The sequence below is a fragment of the Panthera uncia genome (genome assembly GCF_023721935.1).
Source record: "Panthera uncia isolate 11264 chromosome C1 unlocalized genomic scaffold, Puncia_PCG_1.0 HiC_scaffold_4, whole genome shotgun sequence".
Lineage (NCBI taxonomy): Eukaryota > Metazoa > Chordata > Mammalia > Carnivora > Felidae > Panthera > Panthera uncia.
This window is the reverse complement of record NW_026057585.1, coordinates 25,682,906-25,700,703: the sequence shown is the minus strand read 5'-3', so window position 1 is coordinate 25,700,703 and position 17,798 is coordinate 25,682,906. Positions and strand designations below refer to the sequence as shown.

Below are 17,798 nucleotides of genomic sequence, written 5' to 3'. Positions count from 1 at the left end.
ATTTGTTAATGTTGATGAAGCCAGGAATGAGGCAAGAACACAAAACACATGGTGTGAGGTCTTCATACTGGTTAGCGTTGGGCCACTGACTTAACCCTCAGCTTTCCGACAGTCAATACACACATGAAAGCAGCTTCAGTTGTGTGAGTCAGAGCGCCTGTCTGTCAAATCACACCGTTCGGGAAAAGCATAACTCTTCCTGAGAGTAGGGCCGGAGAGAAATTTCTCCCACGGGCCCCTCCGAAGAGATTATATATTGTGAGCAAGGTCCTCCACCAGAACATTTAGAGAACTACGATCAGGCTCGTAATGTTTCTTATGACATTCTCCAATGGGTCGATGCCTTATGCCAGAGCGTAATTAAGTAAAAGCAATCGCATGCAGGGTCAGAACAATGTGGTCCAGAAGACAGCCTTTTATTCATCTGGATTGTTCCAGGAACAAACCTTCAGTACCCTGGAACAGACATGCTTTGTGGCTCCTGGGCTGCTGCTCTCAGTCAAGCTCTTGTTGAGCTCTACCTGGCAGAGTTCAAGCATACACCTGCTGAGAAATTTGTGGATAATCTATTAGATGAGGCTTTCTTGGAGTATTATGGAGGTTGTTACCAGTATAGCTTTGGAGGGGCCATCATGGTCCATGCAAGTAACACACCTCAGGGCCATGCAGTGCACAACCTGCACAACCGTATGAGACTCTCCTGTTTATGAGGCTGGGTAAGTGTAGAGTCATAGGCTTTAGCCTGTAGCCAAAGCAGATATATTTATAAAAATGTAACAAGTGCAGCACATATTTATAAAAGTTCCAGTTCCAAAAAAGAACACATATCATCTCACTTACTACAGAAATGAGCTAAAGGAGCGGCAGTGGGCAGGACCAAGATGCTCCATTAGAAATAACTTAGAGTTGGATCTAACACAGAGAATGGCCACAAGAATGTTGGTCTGAACATTTTCAAAGCAGGTAAAACAAACTGTCCTTCCCACCCACCCCTACACCATGCCAGCTATAAAATATCTCAGTAGAACTCCCATTGGTCTGCTCACTTGGGAGGGTGGTTTCCAGTTCAGTGCACAAACTGTGAAGGAAACATTGAGGTAGATGACTGAATTACCTTGCTGTCTGGGATTGCTAGTCATTAGCCACTCAAATCGGAGCAGTTACCCAAACTCATGACTATGGTAAGCTTTTCCACTCAGAAAGAATGATTCTATAAAATTTACGTTAATACAAACATTCACGCAAGGGCTCTGAACTTGCACAGCATAGGAAAATTTATATTTCCCTGTAACCATGTGTAAGCAGCACATTTCTTGCATTTTTGTAGTGAGTCAAGGACTTTCATGAGAATTAATTTCACACATCCTCCCTCTCCCAAAGATATGCATTTTTTGTCTTTCGTTTATTGGAGGATGTGAAGAAATCACATGGTAATTAAGTTGAAAAGTATGTAAGACGGTGATGACTAAGCAAACACCTCAGCTTTCATAATCACAGCTGGCTGAAGTCTCCAGGAATGCACTCACTGGGGGAGGTGGGGGAGGGGTTAGAAATCAAACCCTCCCGGAGAACTGACCATGTGCCAAGCGCTAAACTAGGCACTTCCCTGAAGTGGAGTAGAGAGTGGGGTGGACATGACTCTTGACCTTAAAGGAGCTCCCAGTCTGGTGGTGCAAATTTACCTAGCACGGGGAGGCAGTGTGTGCTGAGTCCACTGAGCGGAGCTGACCACGCGTGATGCCTGTGGATGAGAGGGCTCTGGAGCCTCTGAGGGAAGTAGGCTCTGAGTTGGTCCTAAAGAAGAACAGGATGTGGAAAGTTGGGGTCTTATAGAGGAGAGGGCCTCACCACCCTCCTACCTGTGACTTCTTATGATCTCTGTTAATAAGAGGGAAGTTAAACTTAGACAGTTTCAGGCCACTGTATTTGTGGGTCTCTTTGCTATAGCAGCTTCACCTAGAGCCTAACTGAGACACCTGTGGAGTTTTTCTTTGGCTCACTTCTTCCTAATACATCCAGCCCAATATGACTCAGCAAGAAGGAAGCAAGGGGGCCAATGACAAGTGGATCCATCATTCTAAAAAACAAACAAACAAACAAACAAACGATAACTTCCCACTGACTCTGCCAGGCAGGGGCTATCACTCACTTCTACAGATAAAGGACCAGAGGTGCCAAGATTTTCCAAGGTCACTCACAGCTAGTAAGCAGCAAAGACCAAGAACGCACATAGATGTGACTTCCTGTGACTCACGTGTAATTGAGTGTAGACAGGGAGAGCCTCAAAGTACCATATCAGGTGTCACCCTGGGTCTCTCTTCACTCCAGGAGGGCAAGGGTAGGATCCCTGAGGTGCTACTGAATCAGACAGGTGCAGGTGGCCTGGGGAATGGAGGAGCAACATTCTTTTAGAACTGAAAGGCACTTGAAAATTTCCAGTTTAACCACCTCATTTTACAGATGAGAAAACTGATGATGTGGAGGTTAAGTGGTTTGTCCAAAACAAAATGATGCATAGATAGTTCATGGCTCTATTCAGCACAGCATGCTGCGAACATTATACCCACGATCTTCATGGACAAAAGGCACATTAGGGTATATGTTTTCTTGTAGACCTTTCTCCTGTGTTTCTGCGTTCAAGAAGCAGATAATGAAGGAGGGTGTTCAATGTTGATGGAGAAGCCAAGGACGGAAATATGCTTCAGTTATGGTGGTACAGAGCTGACCCTTGACCATGTATGTTTATTTCGGCTGTCTCTTTAATGACCAATGAAAAACGTGGTCCTCATCAAAGAGAATCCAGGCCCGGCCAGCAAGTAGAGAGGGATTTGGGGGGAGGGGCAGGGCTGTGGGTGAGCATAGGAGGAAGGAGGGCCATTGGGAAAATCTGATAATAGGGAGGCCATCAATGCAAGCACCCTGGGGCCCTGAGGATTGGAGGCACGCTGGTTTGCGTGTTGGAGCTCAGCATTGACTTCCAGAAAAGATATTTCGGTGATGAAATAAGAGCTTTTGTATCTGTTTAGGGAGCTCACTACATTCCCTGAAGGCCCCTGACTTGAGCAGGCTGAGTCAGGAACTGGCCCATTTGTTAGATAAACGCAAGAGATTTATTGGTTTCTCAAGACTTTGTTAACTGGTCCTGTATGGGAGTATTTCCCTTTCCTTAAATGGATCATTAGGAAATATTGGACACAAATCAGGAATTCAATTTCTAAATAAACACACGCCTACCCACACAGATAACTTGACTCATTCTAGTACAGGCAACTTCTAATAAAGAAAAGGTTTTCTTCATTTCTGAGACTGACTTTGGACTGGAACCCTAGGTGAGTGCCTACAGGGATCCCTTAAGAGTCTCTGCCTCGGCTGCTGTAATCCGACATGTCACAGACAAAACGCACCATATACGTGAAAGTTTTTAAACCTACGTGTTTTCATATGCTGGTCACTCAGGATGACGTCTGTAGATCATATTCTTATTCCCACTTGATAGATAGGGTAAACTGAGGCCCAGAGTAACAGAGAACTGGCCCAAATTCACACAGCAAGAAACCATCCCCAGTGCCTTTTTCCGCCTTCACACAGCACATGCTCTCTTGGCACATAAGTGAAATGGCACAGGTTAAAAGAGAGGGGTGAGCCACCAAGAACCCATAGAATTTGTTCATTCATTTAAAAAAGTTTTACTGAGTGCCAGCTGTATGCCAGGCACCATTCTAGGTGCCAGGGATTCAGCAGTAAATGAAGCAGAGAAGAATCCCATAGCTGGCTCTTCTGGTCCTTTGATTCCTGTCCCTTTCTGGCTACTCACACCTGATATTAGAGCTTACTGGTTTACATTGTGCTTTCCCACGCACTGTCCCCTGGGCCCCTCGCAGCCATACTCAGCTAGGCTGAGTGCGTTGCCCAGAGGCTCACGGTAGAGCTATAGGCATGTTCCTACTGAGCTTTTCTGACAGAGCTCTCTCCAGTGTCCCTGAGGCTATAGGCAGTCTCTCCACAACCAGCCAAGGGTCAGAGCTACTGTTGGGAGCCTCCAGGAAGGAGCCCTCCCAGCTGCTCCACCGATACTCCCACCCTCCATGCCTTACGCAGTCTAGCGGGTTTCTCAAGAGCCAAGTGGTGGGGAAGAGAGTCCCCCCAACACCTGGTAAGTTCAGCTGTCAAAGCCAAAGGGTATGACCGCAGGCAGAGAAAAGACACAGGTATTGGTGCCCTTTCCTTGTGACCTGTGTGTGGCTTGGAAGAGACCAGGGCTTGGTGGAGGGTCCACAGGAGCTAGAGAAGGAGGCTATGCAGTGTTAGGTTGGGGCGTAGGCACATCCATGATTCATACTTATTTGCTCTAAAAGCAGCATTGGGCCTCCTGCTGGCAGGGAGCTTCCAAGGAGGCAGGAGGCAGGGTCCCTCTGGACCAGGGTGGGCTCAGCCTGTAGGAGGCAGGAAGTGGGGAGTGAGTGCCAAACTATACAAGGGAAGGTAAGCTGGTTGTGCCTGAGATGTTCTGATTAGACAGGTGTGCTGTCAGATCCTGGACCATCCGTGAGAGCTGTGTGACCTCGGATAATGTGCTTAACTGCCCGAGACTTGATATCTTCTAGATGTAGAAAACAAGGACACCGATACCTATCCCAGTCCTGTTGTAAGGACACACATGATATTTGAGATGCATGTAAACACCTGCACACAGTCACTCCTCCGTTTTATGGGTATTTTAAATTTTTGTAATGTTTACTTATTTTTGAGAGAGAAAGAGACAGAGTGGGAGCGGGGGAGGGGCAGAGAGAGAGGGAGACACAGAATCCGAAGAAGGCTCCAGGCTCTGAGCTGTCAGCACAGAGCCCGATGCGGGGCTTGAATCCACAAACTGCGAGATCATGACCTGAGCCAAAGTCAGACACTCAACCGACTGAGCCACCCAGGTGCCCCTGTTTTATGCTTTTAATTGTTATACGAGGAACTTTTCTACATATGCTTTTCTCTTTTTCCATATCTTTAGGATATTTTTTTCACTTCAGTGTGAAATACATTGATAAGGTTTCATTAGTGGGCTCTTTATGTGGCTTTTTTTTTTTTTTTACAAGATCAAAGATGGTTTTGATTTCTTCCAGAGTCCCAAATTCTCAGATGAGGCATGTTTCTGGAAGTCATATAGTTCAGGGATGTTTCAAATAACAACACACTCTTTAGTAGATGAAGTCTCCGAATGAGGCTGTAATAAATGTCTATGTCCTCAGCTTATACTACCAGTATATCTTGAAACCAAAAGTAAGATGATTTTCCTGTTCCCACAGTCTATTTAATTCTTGTTTTAAAATATGAATATTTCTACCATTTATAATTTTCTGTTTTGGAGGATTATTCTGACCACCACCTTTATGATGTTTTCTAATTTGCTTCTAAGTAGTGACTTTACTAGAGGCAACAAGTCTACCCAGTAGTCCAGTGAGATGTATTTTCCCTCCTGTGAGTTCTTGGTGACCATAGGAGGGCTCCTAATCATCACCAAAAGCTACAGGTTCACCTGTACTTCTCATTCTTCAGAAAGTTAAAGCCATTCAGTCTTAAATTCCTGCTAAACAAAATGTGAACCATTGTCTCACGGTTCTGAAAAGCCTCAGGGGAAAACATCCACTGTATTTTGATGATGGGCTTTCTGTCCATGAAGAATCTCTGAAATTAACCAAATCTGTGGACTCTCATGGGGGTAATTAATTGTTCAGGCAGGTGGCCGGCTCAAGACAGTTCCTTTTCTCTGCCCCATCACAGCCCCCACTTCTAGGAGACTGTTTTCTGTGACAAGGATTTGGAAGAGGATGAGCTTTTTTCTGCCACAGATCACCTTGTGTAGTTTATTTGGGCATTCTGTAGCTGGTCTAACTGTTCTATCTATGTACACAGCCAACGCTTTTGGAGATCTCTTAACTTACCGTCCTGTTCTTATTAGTGAGATTAGACGTTGTTTTTTGTTTTTTCTAGGAACCTCATTGGAGTGATCCTCCATATTACTACAAAAGTTCTGTGTTTGTTTGCTTGTTTGTTTTTATAATTTATTGTCAAGTTAGCTAATATACAGTGTATACAGTATGCTCTTGGTTTTGGGGGTAGATTCCCGTGATTCATCGCTTACATACAACACTCAGTGCTCATCCCAACAACTGCCCTTCTCAGTGCCCATTACCCACTTTCCCCTCCCCCTGGCCCCCCCATAAACCCTCAATTTGTTTTCTGTATTTAAGAGTCTTGTCGTTTGTTTTTTTTTAATGTTTATTTATTTAAGAGAGAGAGGGAGAGAGAGAATCCCAAGCAGGCTCTGCACTGGCCCTGCCCTTCTCAGAGCACAAAGAACCTGATGGAACAGAAAGAGCTAAAACACGTGAAACTTCCAAGGCAATACTGCCAATTTCCTGCCCAGAAAAGTTGCACTGATTTATTTTTTTATCAGCAGGTGCCAAAAGGAAAGATTTGGGAACCTTTGTGAATTCCTCAAGCCTGTTATTACTGTTACAGCAATTAACAATAAAACCTATAAAAGACAAGGAGGTCTTTAAAAGACGTCCCCACAAAGGGGACATTGAGAAGTTGGTCTGAGTTCCCAGGGTGTGGAAAAGTGACAGCAGGAAATTGATAAGACAAAGCTTTAAAACGTCCAAGGGATGAGGGCGCCTAGGTCTAGGCTCAGTCGGTTAAGAGTCTGACTCCTGCTCAGGTTACGATCTCACAGTTCGTGAGTTTGAGCCCCACGTCAGGCTTTGTGCTGACAGCTCGAAGCCCGGAGCCTGTTTCAGATTCTGTGTCTCCCTCACTCTCTGCTCCACCCTGGCTCACACTCTGTCTCTCGAAAATAAATAAACATTAAAATAAATCAATAAATAAGTCCAAGGGATAGAAGGAAGGCCGATGTGGGGGAAGGGTGCCTGTGGAGGTACTCCCCATGTGTGTTTTGATGCCCGAACTACACAGAAGCCTCCTGGGGGCAGGATGGTAGCTCTACTTTACCCTTTGCACTGATGTCTGGGTCAGCGCTGGGCACACAGTGGGGCTGGCTCCCACTTGGAGGAGGACCTGAAAGTGGATTTAAAAATGGCTGCCCGCAGGAGGAAGGGACAGTGGAATGCTGGGGCCGGGTCCGCCCCAGGCATAACTAGGAGCAAGTGTCGGGTGGAAGAGGCCTAAATGCCTTCAGATAACCAGCTCTCAACAACCTTGGCCACATTCTCAACAAAGCATTGAAAGGAGAGTATCATCCAGGCTTTACGGACCCCCCGTAACCTAATCAACTCACCATCAACCAGCTTGTACCCAGCACCTATTTAATGCCTAGCCCTTGACTTGGGCCCCGCGGGGCTGCAGATGGGGTGCAAGCTGTGTATCTGCTTACGAAGAGCCTGTGGTCTTGGTGGGGAGGCGAGACCGGTGTGCCCGGGAAAGCACCACAACCCACACAAGCTTGTGCAATGTCAGACCATGCACTGGGTGCAAGATGGTGTGGTGGAACCCTGAGGATAGGAGAGGGATGGACAGGACGGGGGCTTTGGCGGGGAAGCGAGGCTCGAGGCTTGGGGACCCCAGGGTGGCCGCCTTATGTCCTTGCTTCTTGTGAGGTGTGAAGAGCTGACCCTTCTGACAGGAGGAAAAGCAGCACCCACCACTTTCTAGGCTCCCTGCTCCTCCCAGCACCCCCCGGCTCCACACATCAATGCTCAAGGGCTACTGGCGAAGGGAGAAGGCAGAAGGAGCAAAGAGGGGTGACCACAGAGCAAACAGAGCCCCAGCTCCTTCAACCGGGCCAACTTTGCAGCTGGCTCTCTGGCTGCAAAAGTGGATCTTCAGGGTCGCTTGCCCCTGGCAGGGAGGGGTTGGGGACGCATCTAAGTAGTCTTCTGAGAGTCCCCCGGATCTGATAAAAGCCCCAAAACCCAGCTCTGCAGCAAGGATCTGTCAACATCCTCACAATTGGATATCTGAAGTGCTGGCGTATTCACCCTGCTTAATCACTGCCCCACCCCTCTGAGGAAAAAAGCTGATTTCAGTCCCTTGAGGAGAGAGAAATAGCAGCGACCTTTCTGCAGGACTGATAACTCGCTCCTTATAAGGAGTGGACAAACAAAAGCCCCACGCTCATGGCTCAGGAATGCGCGTCTCTGTGTGTGTTCTTTCTAACATTACCAGGTAATAAGCCTCCACACCTGAGCCCGGCATTTCCAGGACAGCGGAATGGAGTGGACCTGCCTTCTCCTGGAGCCAAGAGAGTATTGATTGCTGTGGATAATCCCAGCCATGAAGTTTCTCAATCAGGGCTGTAATTGGATTTAATGTGACCAATGAGCTGTTAAGAGGGGGAAAAAATGTTTTCTAAATTTGAGAAGCAAACTTTCTAACAGTTACATAAACTCCTGCCTCAGGGTGGATTATTATATAACCCCTGATAAAAAGAAGGGTCAAAATTCACAGCAATCAAAACTAAACGTCCCTCCAGGACCTAACAGAGTAATAAACTGTCAATAATTTTAGCTATTCTTTATTTATAGTGCCTCCCCTGCATCACACACCTGGCTTAGATCGGTTAATTCCTCCGGTAACCCAGGGATCATGTCCGTTTTATAGATAAAGTCTACTGAAGTTCAAGGAGAGGTTAAGTCATTTGCCTCAGTTCACACGGCTAGTGAGTGGAAGCAGAGAACTTAAACCCAAGTATTTTTGACGCCAAAGCCAGAAGAGTTCTTTCAGTGGGAGCCTCAAATACTTTCATGACTCTTCTCCCACCCCCAGATGACCAGGGTCCCTTCTGGCCTGTGCACAGTGAAAAATGAGTTTGGCCACTCCAACTTGTCCTGTTCCTCATGAGGACTTCCCAGACTTTCAAGGAATAAAAGAATGTTGTGTTTCTTCCTAAACTGTTTTTCCCTCCAGTCTTGTGCTGCTCAGAAAAAAAAAAACATGGAACCAGGAAGACAAATCCCAGAGTGCTCTCTCTGCTCAACATTGGAGGCACCCAGCCGGCAGGGCAGCCTGAGGTCTTTTTGTGAAATGCTTCATGGCTGAACTGCCCTGTCCCTATCCTCTGGCCGCCACCAACACCCACCCAGGCTTCGTGTCTCTGGCTCCTGGAGCTAGTCAGCTGGGCCAAACTCACCCCAATATTTGGTGTGGCTGCACAGACATTCTGACACTTCGACCCCTCATTATTCATTCAAACAAATATTTTGTACTCATTATATATGCAAGGCACAGCCTAAGGTCTTGTGGGATAAGGCAGAGATGGTCACTGCCCTCTGGGAGCTGACATTCAGGAATGTGGAGTAAATCACCAACTAGTTAATTGCTTGACTGCAATTATGTAAGTCCTGTAGGGATTGCTAAGTTGCTAGAAGAGTCCGTAACTGGGGCAGGGAGGAAGGTCCTGCTAGGACTGAGGGATCAGGAAGTCTCCCCAGGAAGAAGACAAGATGGCTGGATGCACAGAAAGAAGGGTCAGTGGTACAGAGGGGTAAGTAGGATCTGAACCTGAGGGCCCTGTGTAGATCTGGGCTTGATCTTTGAAATGATGAGAATCATGTGTAGGGTTTAGGTGGTGACTTATATGTGCATGTAAATCAGGGAAGAAAGGAATGATGTGTATGGCAACAAATTCTAGATCATGCTGAGAATTAACAATTGCTTTCTGGCTTTTGGTCCCCCTGAAACAGTAAATTTCTAGTCAGTTAAATGCTCTCATTCAGAAGGGGGTCATAATGTTCGCTCTGGACAATGGTGATTTATGCTCAGGAAGTGGAAGCATTCCCTCGCCCGTGCCCCAGTCTGGACCTGGAATGGTCTTCTCCCATAGCCACACTCAGAGGTAGGCCCCTTGAGGCCAATTCAGAGAGGTGGATCTGGGAGCGGAGGGTAGGTGGAGAGGTAAGACAAAGAGTAGCGTGGTGCTGGGACCTGGTCCCTTTTGTCAGGATGTCCTTTCCCACAAACCCAAACAGCATTCTCAGAGTCTGCCCTGACATGTCACCACTGACGCCTTTGACTCTGGAGCCTTTTTCCATGGCAATAATTAAGGCTTTGCCCCAGAGGACCCAATGAAGTCTCCTCTCACCCTACCATCCTGGGTCTTAAATGCCTAGAAGGAGACGCGCTGTTCCCAACTGAATCCCTAGGAGGAATGTTTATAGTGGACAACTCTGAGAGCTAGTTGGGGCCTAGGGAGGGGATGGAAAGGAAAAGTTCGGGTATCAGGAAGGATTTTTTGATCAATCGAATGGTGGGGAGGCAGCAGGCAAAAAACCTCTGTGACTATAGCATGACGCACCAAGAGATATTTGAAAGCTTTGAAAGCTCGACTTGTCCAGAACCGAGGAAGATTGAAACACACACACACACACACACACACACACACACACACACACACTCCATATGCTTCTTATGTAAGGGAATGTTAACCTTTCTTTAAAGTATTGTTCTTGGGGCGCCTGGGTGGCTCAGTCAGTTAAGTGTCCGACTTCGGCTCAGGTCATGATCTCTCAGTCCGTGAGTTTGAGCCGCTCGTCGGGCTCCGTGCTGACAGCTCAGAGCCTGGAGCCCGCTTCAGATTCTGTGTCTTCCTCTCTCTCTCTGCCCCTCCCGCGTGCTCTCTCTCTCTCTCTCTCTCTTAAATATAAACATTAAAAAAATTTTTTTAATGTTCTTAAAATTATATTGGGAGACCACATTTTTTAACTTGTGAGAATATATCTCCCAATCTCAATAGAATGTAACTAAAAAAATCACAAACATCCCCTAACCATGACTATGTTTAGTGTCAGTGACCAAAACGCATGCCGACTTGCAGTATTAGCAACCTAGTGGCAATGCCTCTTCTGCCAACCCCTTTTCCTAGTATTTCGTACATTATCACACATCTGAAAATTTTCCATGGAGCTTGTCCCCTCCAGAAAAGTGCTGGGAGTGAGTTCCCAGGCAGTGCTGCTATCATGTGCTGAAAAGAATGTGAGAAAAAGGAGATAACATTTGAAATGGGAAAAAAAAAAAAAAAAGGTGGGAATTTCTAAACCACATGTTGTTAGTTCTGCTTCACAGCTATGATGAATTGACAACCAATTAGCAAAAGGCCAAATTTATGTGTGTGGCATTGTCTTGGGTGGTGGCTGGATCCCAGAATGTCACGTCACCAGTTCCACATTGCGTGGCTTACGAGCCAAGGCGTTGTAGAGTCTTTGCCCCATGCTGGGGCTCTGTTCCCAGCAGAGGAGGAAATGTTTCCTTGTTCTCCAGCTTGATATAGTGGCTTGTGCCTTGGCTGAGGCATCAGGAGACTGTTCTAAGAGCAGTCAGCTCTGCTTGTTATCAGCTGTGTACTTTGGCCTAGTATTGTAACCTCCTGGAATCTCTATTTCTGTATCTCTAAAATGACAGCAACAACTCAACAGCATTTGACTGACGACAGACTATGTTAAGATTTATTTTTTAAATGAGTTTATTTATTTTGAGACAGAGAGAGAGAAAGATGAGGGAGGGGTAGAGAGAGAGGGAGAGAGAGAGAATCCCAAGCAGGCTCCGCACCATCAGCAGAGAGGCCAATGTGGGGCTCCAGCTCACAAACCCTGAGATCACGAGCTGAGCTGAAACCAAGAGTTGGATGCCTAACAGACTGAGCCACCCAGGCGCCCCTGTATGTTAGGCTTAAGTGTGTATGAGTTAGGGTGAAGTCATGGATATAAGACGTTGAATGATTACTGCATGTAAGATGACTCCAAATATTAGAGCATCCCCATTTATACAATGAGAGTTTAATAGAGGATTCTGTTGATACGAATATAAAAATATATATATGTATGAATAGAGGATTCATATGTATATCAATAGACATAAATGAATGAGACAATTATCTGTGTATAATAGTTAACATATTTTAATTACCTATATATAAAATCACAAATGCTGTTTATTAATTTATAAACACTGATTAATATGTTAATAGTTTAAGTGATATAAGTAAAATCTTGGATTGCGAGTAACTTATTCTGCAAGTGTTCTGCAAGATGAACAAACATTTCTGATTTTAACTTGATAAACGAGCGATGTCTTCAATACGAGTAGTATGTGATGCCAACCATCACGTGATCAACTGAACCAATGGTTCTTGAAATTCGCTTCGATATCCAAGTGCTTTGGATTGTAAGCATGTTTCTGGAACGAATCATGCTCACAAACTAAGGTTTTACTCTATTTAAAAATCACATCATGTTAACAATGTAGACATGTAGTCTTTACCCACTCGCAATGCAGTGCTTTTAATCAGACTCTTCCAAGGTGCCTTATGCGTAAATGTCTTGGTCTTCAGGCCAGTTTTCTGGAGCACATCATCTGCATATCCACCCAGGTTGCTTGACATTCAGCACTTTTTGAATCTAAGTATAATGTTGTCATTGGAAAATTTACCCCAAGCTACAAGAATCCTTTCCTTATTTGTGATCTCATAAGATAAACTATATTTTTAAACTATAGCATGGAGTAGTATTGATTTTTAACATGATCTTTATATGGTTTGTTTACTGTGGCCTCTAACACTCAATAGTCAGGGGTCAGATCCCCAGGAATAAGTGTGTCAGATTCCTCTTTCCCCTACCTTCCTGTATTGCCAGGAATCTTCCATAGGATCCCACATTAGCATTGCTTTAGATGGCTTAAGACTAAGATGTCTTCATTTTGTTGTTCAACATAAAGTGATTAAAGAAGTTTCCTGTATTCTGTAAGGATTCTAACATAAGATGACTCCGAGGTATGATTTTGGAGGTAAAAGGCATGATCATATTTGACAATTGCAATAGAAGTTAGAGGGTATTGAAAATCCCAGCTGCCATCCTCCTGACAAGACATTAATAAAATATCCTTGCCTTTTGTTCAGTTGAGACAGATTAGAGTTTTTCCCGAGGAGCCTTACCAAGAACCAAAGGAAATCTAAGAACTAAAGATAGAGACCTCCGAGGGTCTCAGTGTTACTGTTCCATTCTGCATTCTGCAGGCTGCAGGCATTGTCTGTCCTGTGCTTGTCTCAGCTTTTCCCCCCTCTACATCACTGTGGGATTGGGGTCGGTGTGTGGATGATAATAGAAAGCCACTGGGATTTGGGGGAAGGCGAACAGAATTCAAACCAACATCTACCTCTCACTGGCTTGAAGACTTTGGATACATCGCTTCACCTGTCCAAGCCTTGATTTCTTCATCCGTATAATGGTGAGAAATCTCTTAGAGAATCTTTGAAGATTCTCTCTGAAGATTAACTGGGATTGTGTATCCAAGGTTCTCAGCCCAGGGCCAGTCCGCTGAGGTAAGAGTTGTTGGACCCATTGACAACCATCAAGTCCATTTTGTTCTCTTGTGTATTTCCTGGGATGGACAGTGAATGGGCAGGGGGAGATGGCCCATTTCCCCTTTCTAGGGATGGCTTAATAATATGGTAGCCCTAGCAATGACTCTGAACCACTCTATTACCTTTTTTCCAGTGAGGATTAAAGTTTTATTTGATATTTACTAAATGAAATACCTTTGTCAGGGGCGACCTCCAGGTGTCAAGTTAGCTTCTTTGATTTAGCATCTGATCTAGAAAAAGCACCCACCACCATTGTCCAAAGTTATTCCTCAATCTTTGGAGAGGAAGCAAGTTTGTAATTTTTCCCACCTGCACAGGGAATGTTCCCCAGGCAGAGGAAGGAGAGGCACTTGTCAATGCACCTTTGCCTCCTGAACCAGCCACACATATTTCACAGGGCCTAAGAAGTCTTAGCTCTTCCATGGCCCCCCAAAAAGTAGCATCCTTCCACTTCTGTGGTCTCCCCTCAGTCAGGCCTAGCTAGGCAAGACAAAAAATTAGTTTCACTCTCTCTTAGATGGGCCTATCTTTATTGAAGAACAGACCTTGATAAGTATCTAGAGAAAGAAGGTGAGATCCTGAATCATGCCTTAGCTGAGGACAAGCACATTAAAAATTAAATTGATTTAATTGGGGTGCTGGGTGGCTCAGTCAGTTGAATGTCTGACTCTTGGTTTTGGCTCAGGTCACGATCTCACATTCATAAGTTGGAGCCCTGTGTCGGGCTTTGGGCTGACAGCGTGGAACCTGCTTGGGATTTCCTCTCTCTCTCTCTCTCCCTCTCTCTCTCTCTCAAAATAAAGTTAAAAAAATTTTAAATTGATTTCATTAACAATTAAATTTTTCTGAATTAGAATTTAATTGGAACCCAGAGGTAGGGGAGAGCAGATAAAGGTTAGTTGTGGAGGGATTGATGAGAAAAGAAAGATGACAAGCTGTATGGTTGGGGGCAAAACAAACTGGTAAGAACAAGGAAGTCTACTTGATGATCTGCAATCATCTGCTCTGTGCTGGCATGATCTGCCCCCACGCTTCCTTGCCCCTCCAGGAAAACCCATTTCACAGGCATTCACACAGGCTTGGTGGGAATCTAGGGAAAGTGCCGAGCTCCACATAGGTCGCCCTGGCGTGAAACCGGGACAACATCTACAGAACAGGGAGCAGAGGTAGAAACTGAATTTGATGGGAAGTCAGCCTCAAGGCTGACTATGAAGAAGATTCCTCGGAATTTGCGGATGTCTGAGGGGGTGATTTGTAGTTCTGATAAGTCTGTATTTGAGCCAAGGTTGATGTATCTTAAGGGACAAGATGTATTCTCTGGGTGTTGTGCACATGATGCATCTTGGACAAACTCGGCCAGTTTATCCCAGCATCTTTGGGGCAGCCTTGCTGGGGCCTCAGGGGTGTGTGGCTCTAGAGCAGGCAACTGTGTACTGTATAATCTCAGAGATAACCACCATCTTCCTAGCCTGTCTCTCTCCCAGAGCAGAATCAGGACCTGCGGGCAGAATTCTTCGGCATTCCCTCCTTCCCTTGTTCTGGGTCTCCAGTCTTCATTGGGTTTACATCTACCATGTCCCTCTGAGATGGAGGTGGGCAGGTGGTGGGTCCTCACCTTCAAGATATACAGAAAGAGTTCCAGAGAAGTTTAACTTCAGGTTCCAGTATCAAAGGGAGGCTCTTCCCATGAATCACAGCATCCTGCCCATCCTAGCCCTGACCCCTGTGTTCCAGGAACGAGCTGGCCAAAGGAAGCCTGTGGGACATCTTTAGGGCATTCACTCCCCTCCTCTGCCAGACACAGAATTATCTGGTCTCTCTGTATCACCCAGATGTCTGATTCCCAGCCAGGGTCTCTCCCTTCTCCAGACATTCCAGTGGGTTTGTAGAAGTGGCCACGTTGACTGTGGAACCCCTCGGCCTTAGACCTGGCATTTTTCCCTCCTTCAACTTCTTATCAGCTGCTTCGTCAGGGAATATTTAATAGAGAAGAGCCAGGGACTGACAAGCTCACCGGCTCTGATTTGTCCTCTCAAAGCCTCAGCAGACTCCCTGGCTGATGGTTTGCCCTTATCAGGATCCTGCAGGATTTCTGCCACATAGATCTTCTGATCTGCCCCCTCTGTTCTTCCTGGGGACATTCCCCCATCCCCTGGCTTTCCCTGCCAGGATGCTTTTTGGCAGAACTGTTGGCTTGAACTTTTGCTGGACCTCTGGGAATATGAAGACAAACATATTAAGAAAACCTTAGGTTTTAACTTACTCCTCTCTGGGGCACCTGGATGGCTCAGTCGGTTAAGTGCCCGACTCTTGATTTTGGCTCAGGTCATGATCTCATGGATTATAAGTTTGAGCCCTGCGTTGGGCTCTGCGCTGACAGTGCAGAGCCTCCTTGAGATTATCTCTCTCTCCTTCTCTTTCTGTTCCTCCCACATCTCTCTCTCTCTATCAAAATAAGTAAACTTGAAAAAAAGATTACAAATTTAACTTAACCCTCTCTTCACCAATCAACTTGCTCCCTCCATGCCCATGGCTGGGGCATTTGTAAAGTATCCCCAGAGCCTGGTCATGACCTCTGACACATCTTTCTGCCCCTTAGGAAACTCCCCCTTCTCACTACCTTTTAGACTCTACAGAATTCACTGGGTCTTCCTGCTTTGAAAAATACTAGCTAAAATTTATTGAACACATTATATATTCCAGGCACTGTACTAAACACTTTATAGTCATTGTTTATTCAGTTCTTGCAGCAAGCCAATAGAATAGGAGCTATTATTGTTCCTTCATTTTACAGAAGAGGGAACTGAGGCACCCAAAGGCTAGATAACTTTCCTACATGGTCAGAAAGGGACTGCTAACTCCAGAGTCTGTGCTCTTTTTTTTTTTTTTTAATGTTTATTTATTTTTGAGAGAGCCAAGTAGCAGAGGGGCAGAGAGAGGGGAACAGAGGATCTAAAGTGGGCTCTGCACTGACAGCAGTGAGCCCAGCCTGATGTGGGGCTTGAACTCACGAACTGAGAGATCATGACCTGAGCTAAAGTCAAATGTTCAACCAACTGAGCCACCCAGGTGTCCCCAGAGTCTGTGCTCTTTATGTCTGTCTTACTGGGCCTTATTATGTCTGTCAGTTATTTCCTTTGCTAAAAGAAAAGAACTGCCTACTTCCTGCCCACACAGTGAGTACATGAGTATATGTGGCTGGTTGTCCTTTGCCTCATATACGTAATGGGTAACAAGTAGTGTTGGATGGGTGGAAGAATGGATGAGTGGATAGGTGGATAGATGGGTGGACAGATAGACAATAGGTGGGTAGGTGGGAGATGGATGGATGGATGGATGGATGGATGGACAGACGGACAGACAGATGGGTGGATAAGTGAATGATGGGTGGGTGGATGGATGGGTGGATGGATAATGGGTAGATAGACACGGCATGGATGGGTGGACTGCCATGTGATCTAAGATCTTTTGTATAGAAAAACATTTTGGAATACAAGGAATGCAGACAATCCAGAGATGCACCCTCTCTGGCTGCCTTGTTGCTTTTTTGTCCAAATCCTACAGGCTGTTATGTTTGCAAGAAGAGGGCTTTCTCCAGGTACCTAAGCCCACAAAACAAACAGAGCAGCTTTGTTCCTACTAATAGTTATTTCCTCCTGCATTTATTTTCTTAGATGCTTCATGCTAACTTTGGAATTCGAAACATATTTGCTTAGGGAGGCTCAGTTTTTAGGAAGGCTAGCTGTTCTCTGATCCCAGCGGGGGCCTGTGGCCCAAACCTAGCTCAGGAGCATCAGGCTGTGGGATTTGTTGTTTATGTCTGCAAGTCTGAGGCACCCCTGTTGTGCGGAAACAAGGAAATACACGTGTCCCAATATACTGCTACAAAACAGAGGCTAGAACTGGGTATAGCCCTTCCTTTTAACCCAGAACAAGTTCTGGAAAAGGTGAGCTTGCAGGATGAGAACAAACTTACCATCAGGTCTCCCTGCCCCTTCACTTCCAGATTCCCACCTATCTTCACTCTGTTTATACAGCTCTCAGATTTGTCTTCTTTTTCTGTTGGTTCCATATGACAAACTCACTCTTGCTAAAGTAGTAGTGAGTTACCACTTTCCTCTCCTGTTAGAAAGATGCCCCTCAGTAAAAGCCATGTTAAACTCAAAGGAAGACTTGCTCAAATTATACCAAGCAAGTGGCCCAGGCCACTGGCCTGTCATTCAGGCTAGCCTGTTCATTTGTGATTTAGCTTGATGTATTCTTTTATTAACCTGAAGTCAGACAGGTCTGGAGAACAACTCAAGGCCAAGTCTTTTTCTCCTTGACTCTGGTATCTCTAGAGAGGCTCTTCCTGTCTTATTCAGGACCAGGATTTGGGCACAAATATGCGAACTGCTCTCACCAACCCCAGCACTCTCATTCCATGTCTCACTGG

At 45.6% G+C, this 17,798-nt stretch overlaps 1 pseudogene; it reads right to left on the bottom strand.

Annotated features, from left to right (window-relative positions):
• Window positions 1-4,773: 4,773 nt before the first annotated feature.
• On the bottom strand, window positions 4,774-6,046 carry LOC125913601 (KATNB1-like protein 1; annotated as a pseudogene).
• Window positions 6,047-17,798: the final 11,752 nt, after the last annotated feature.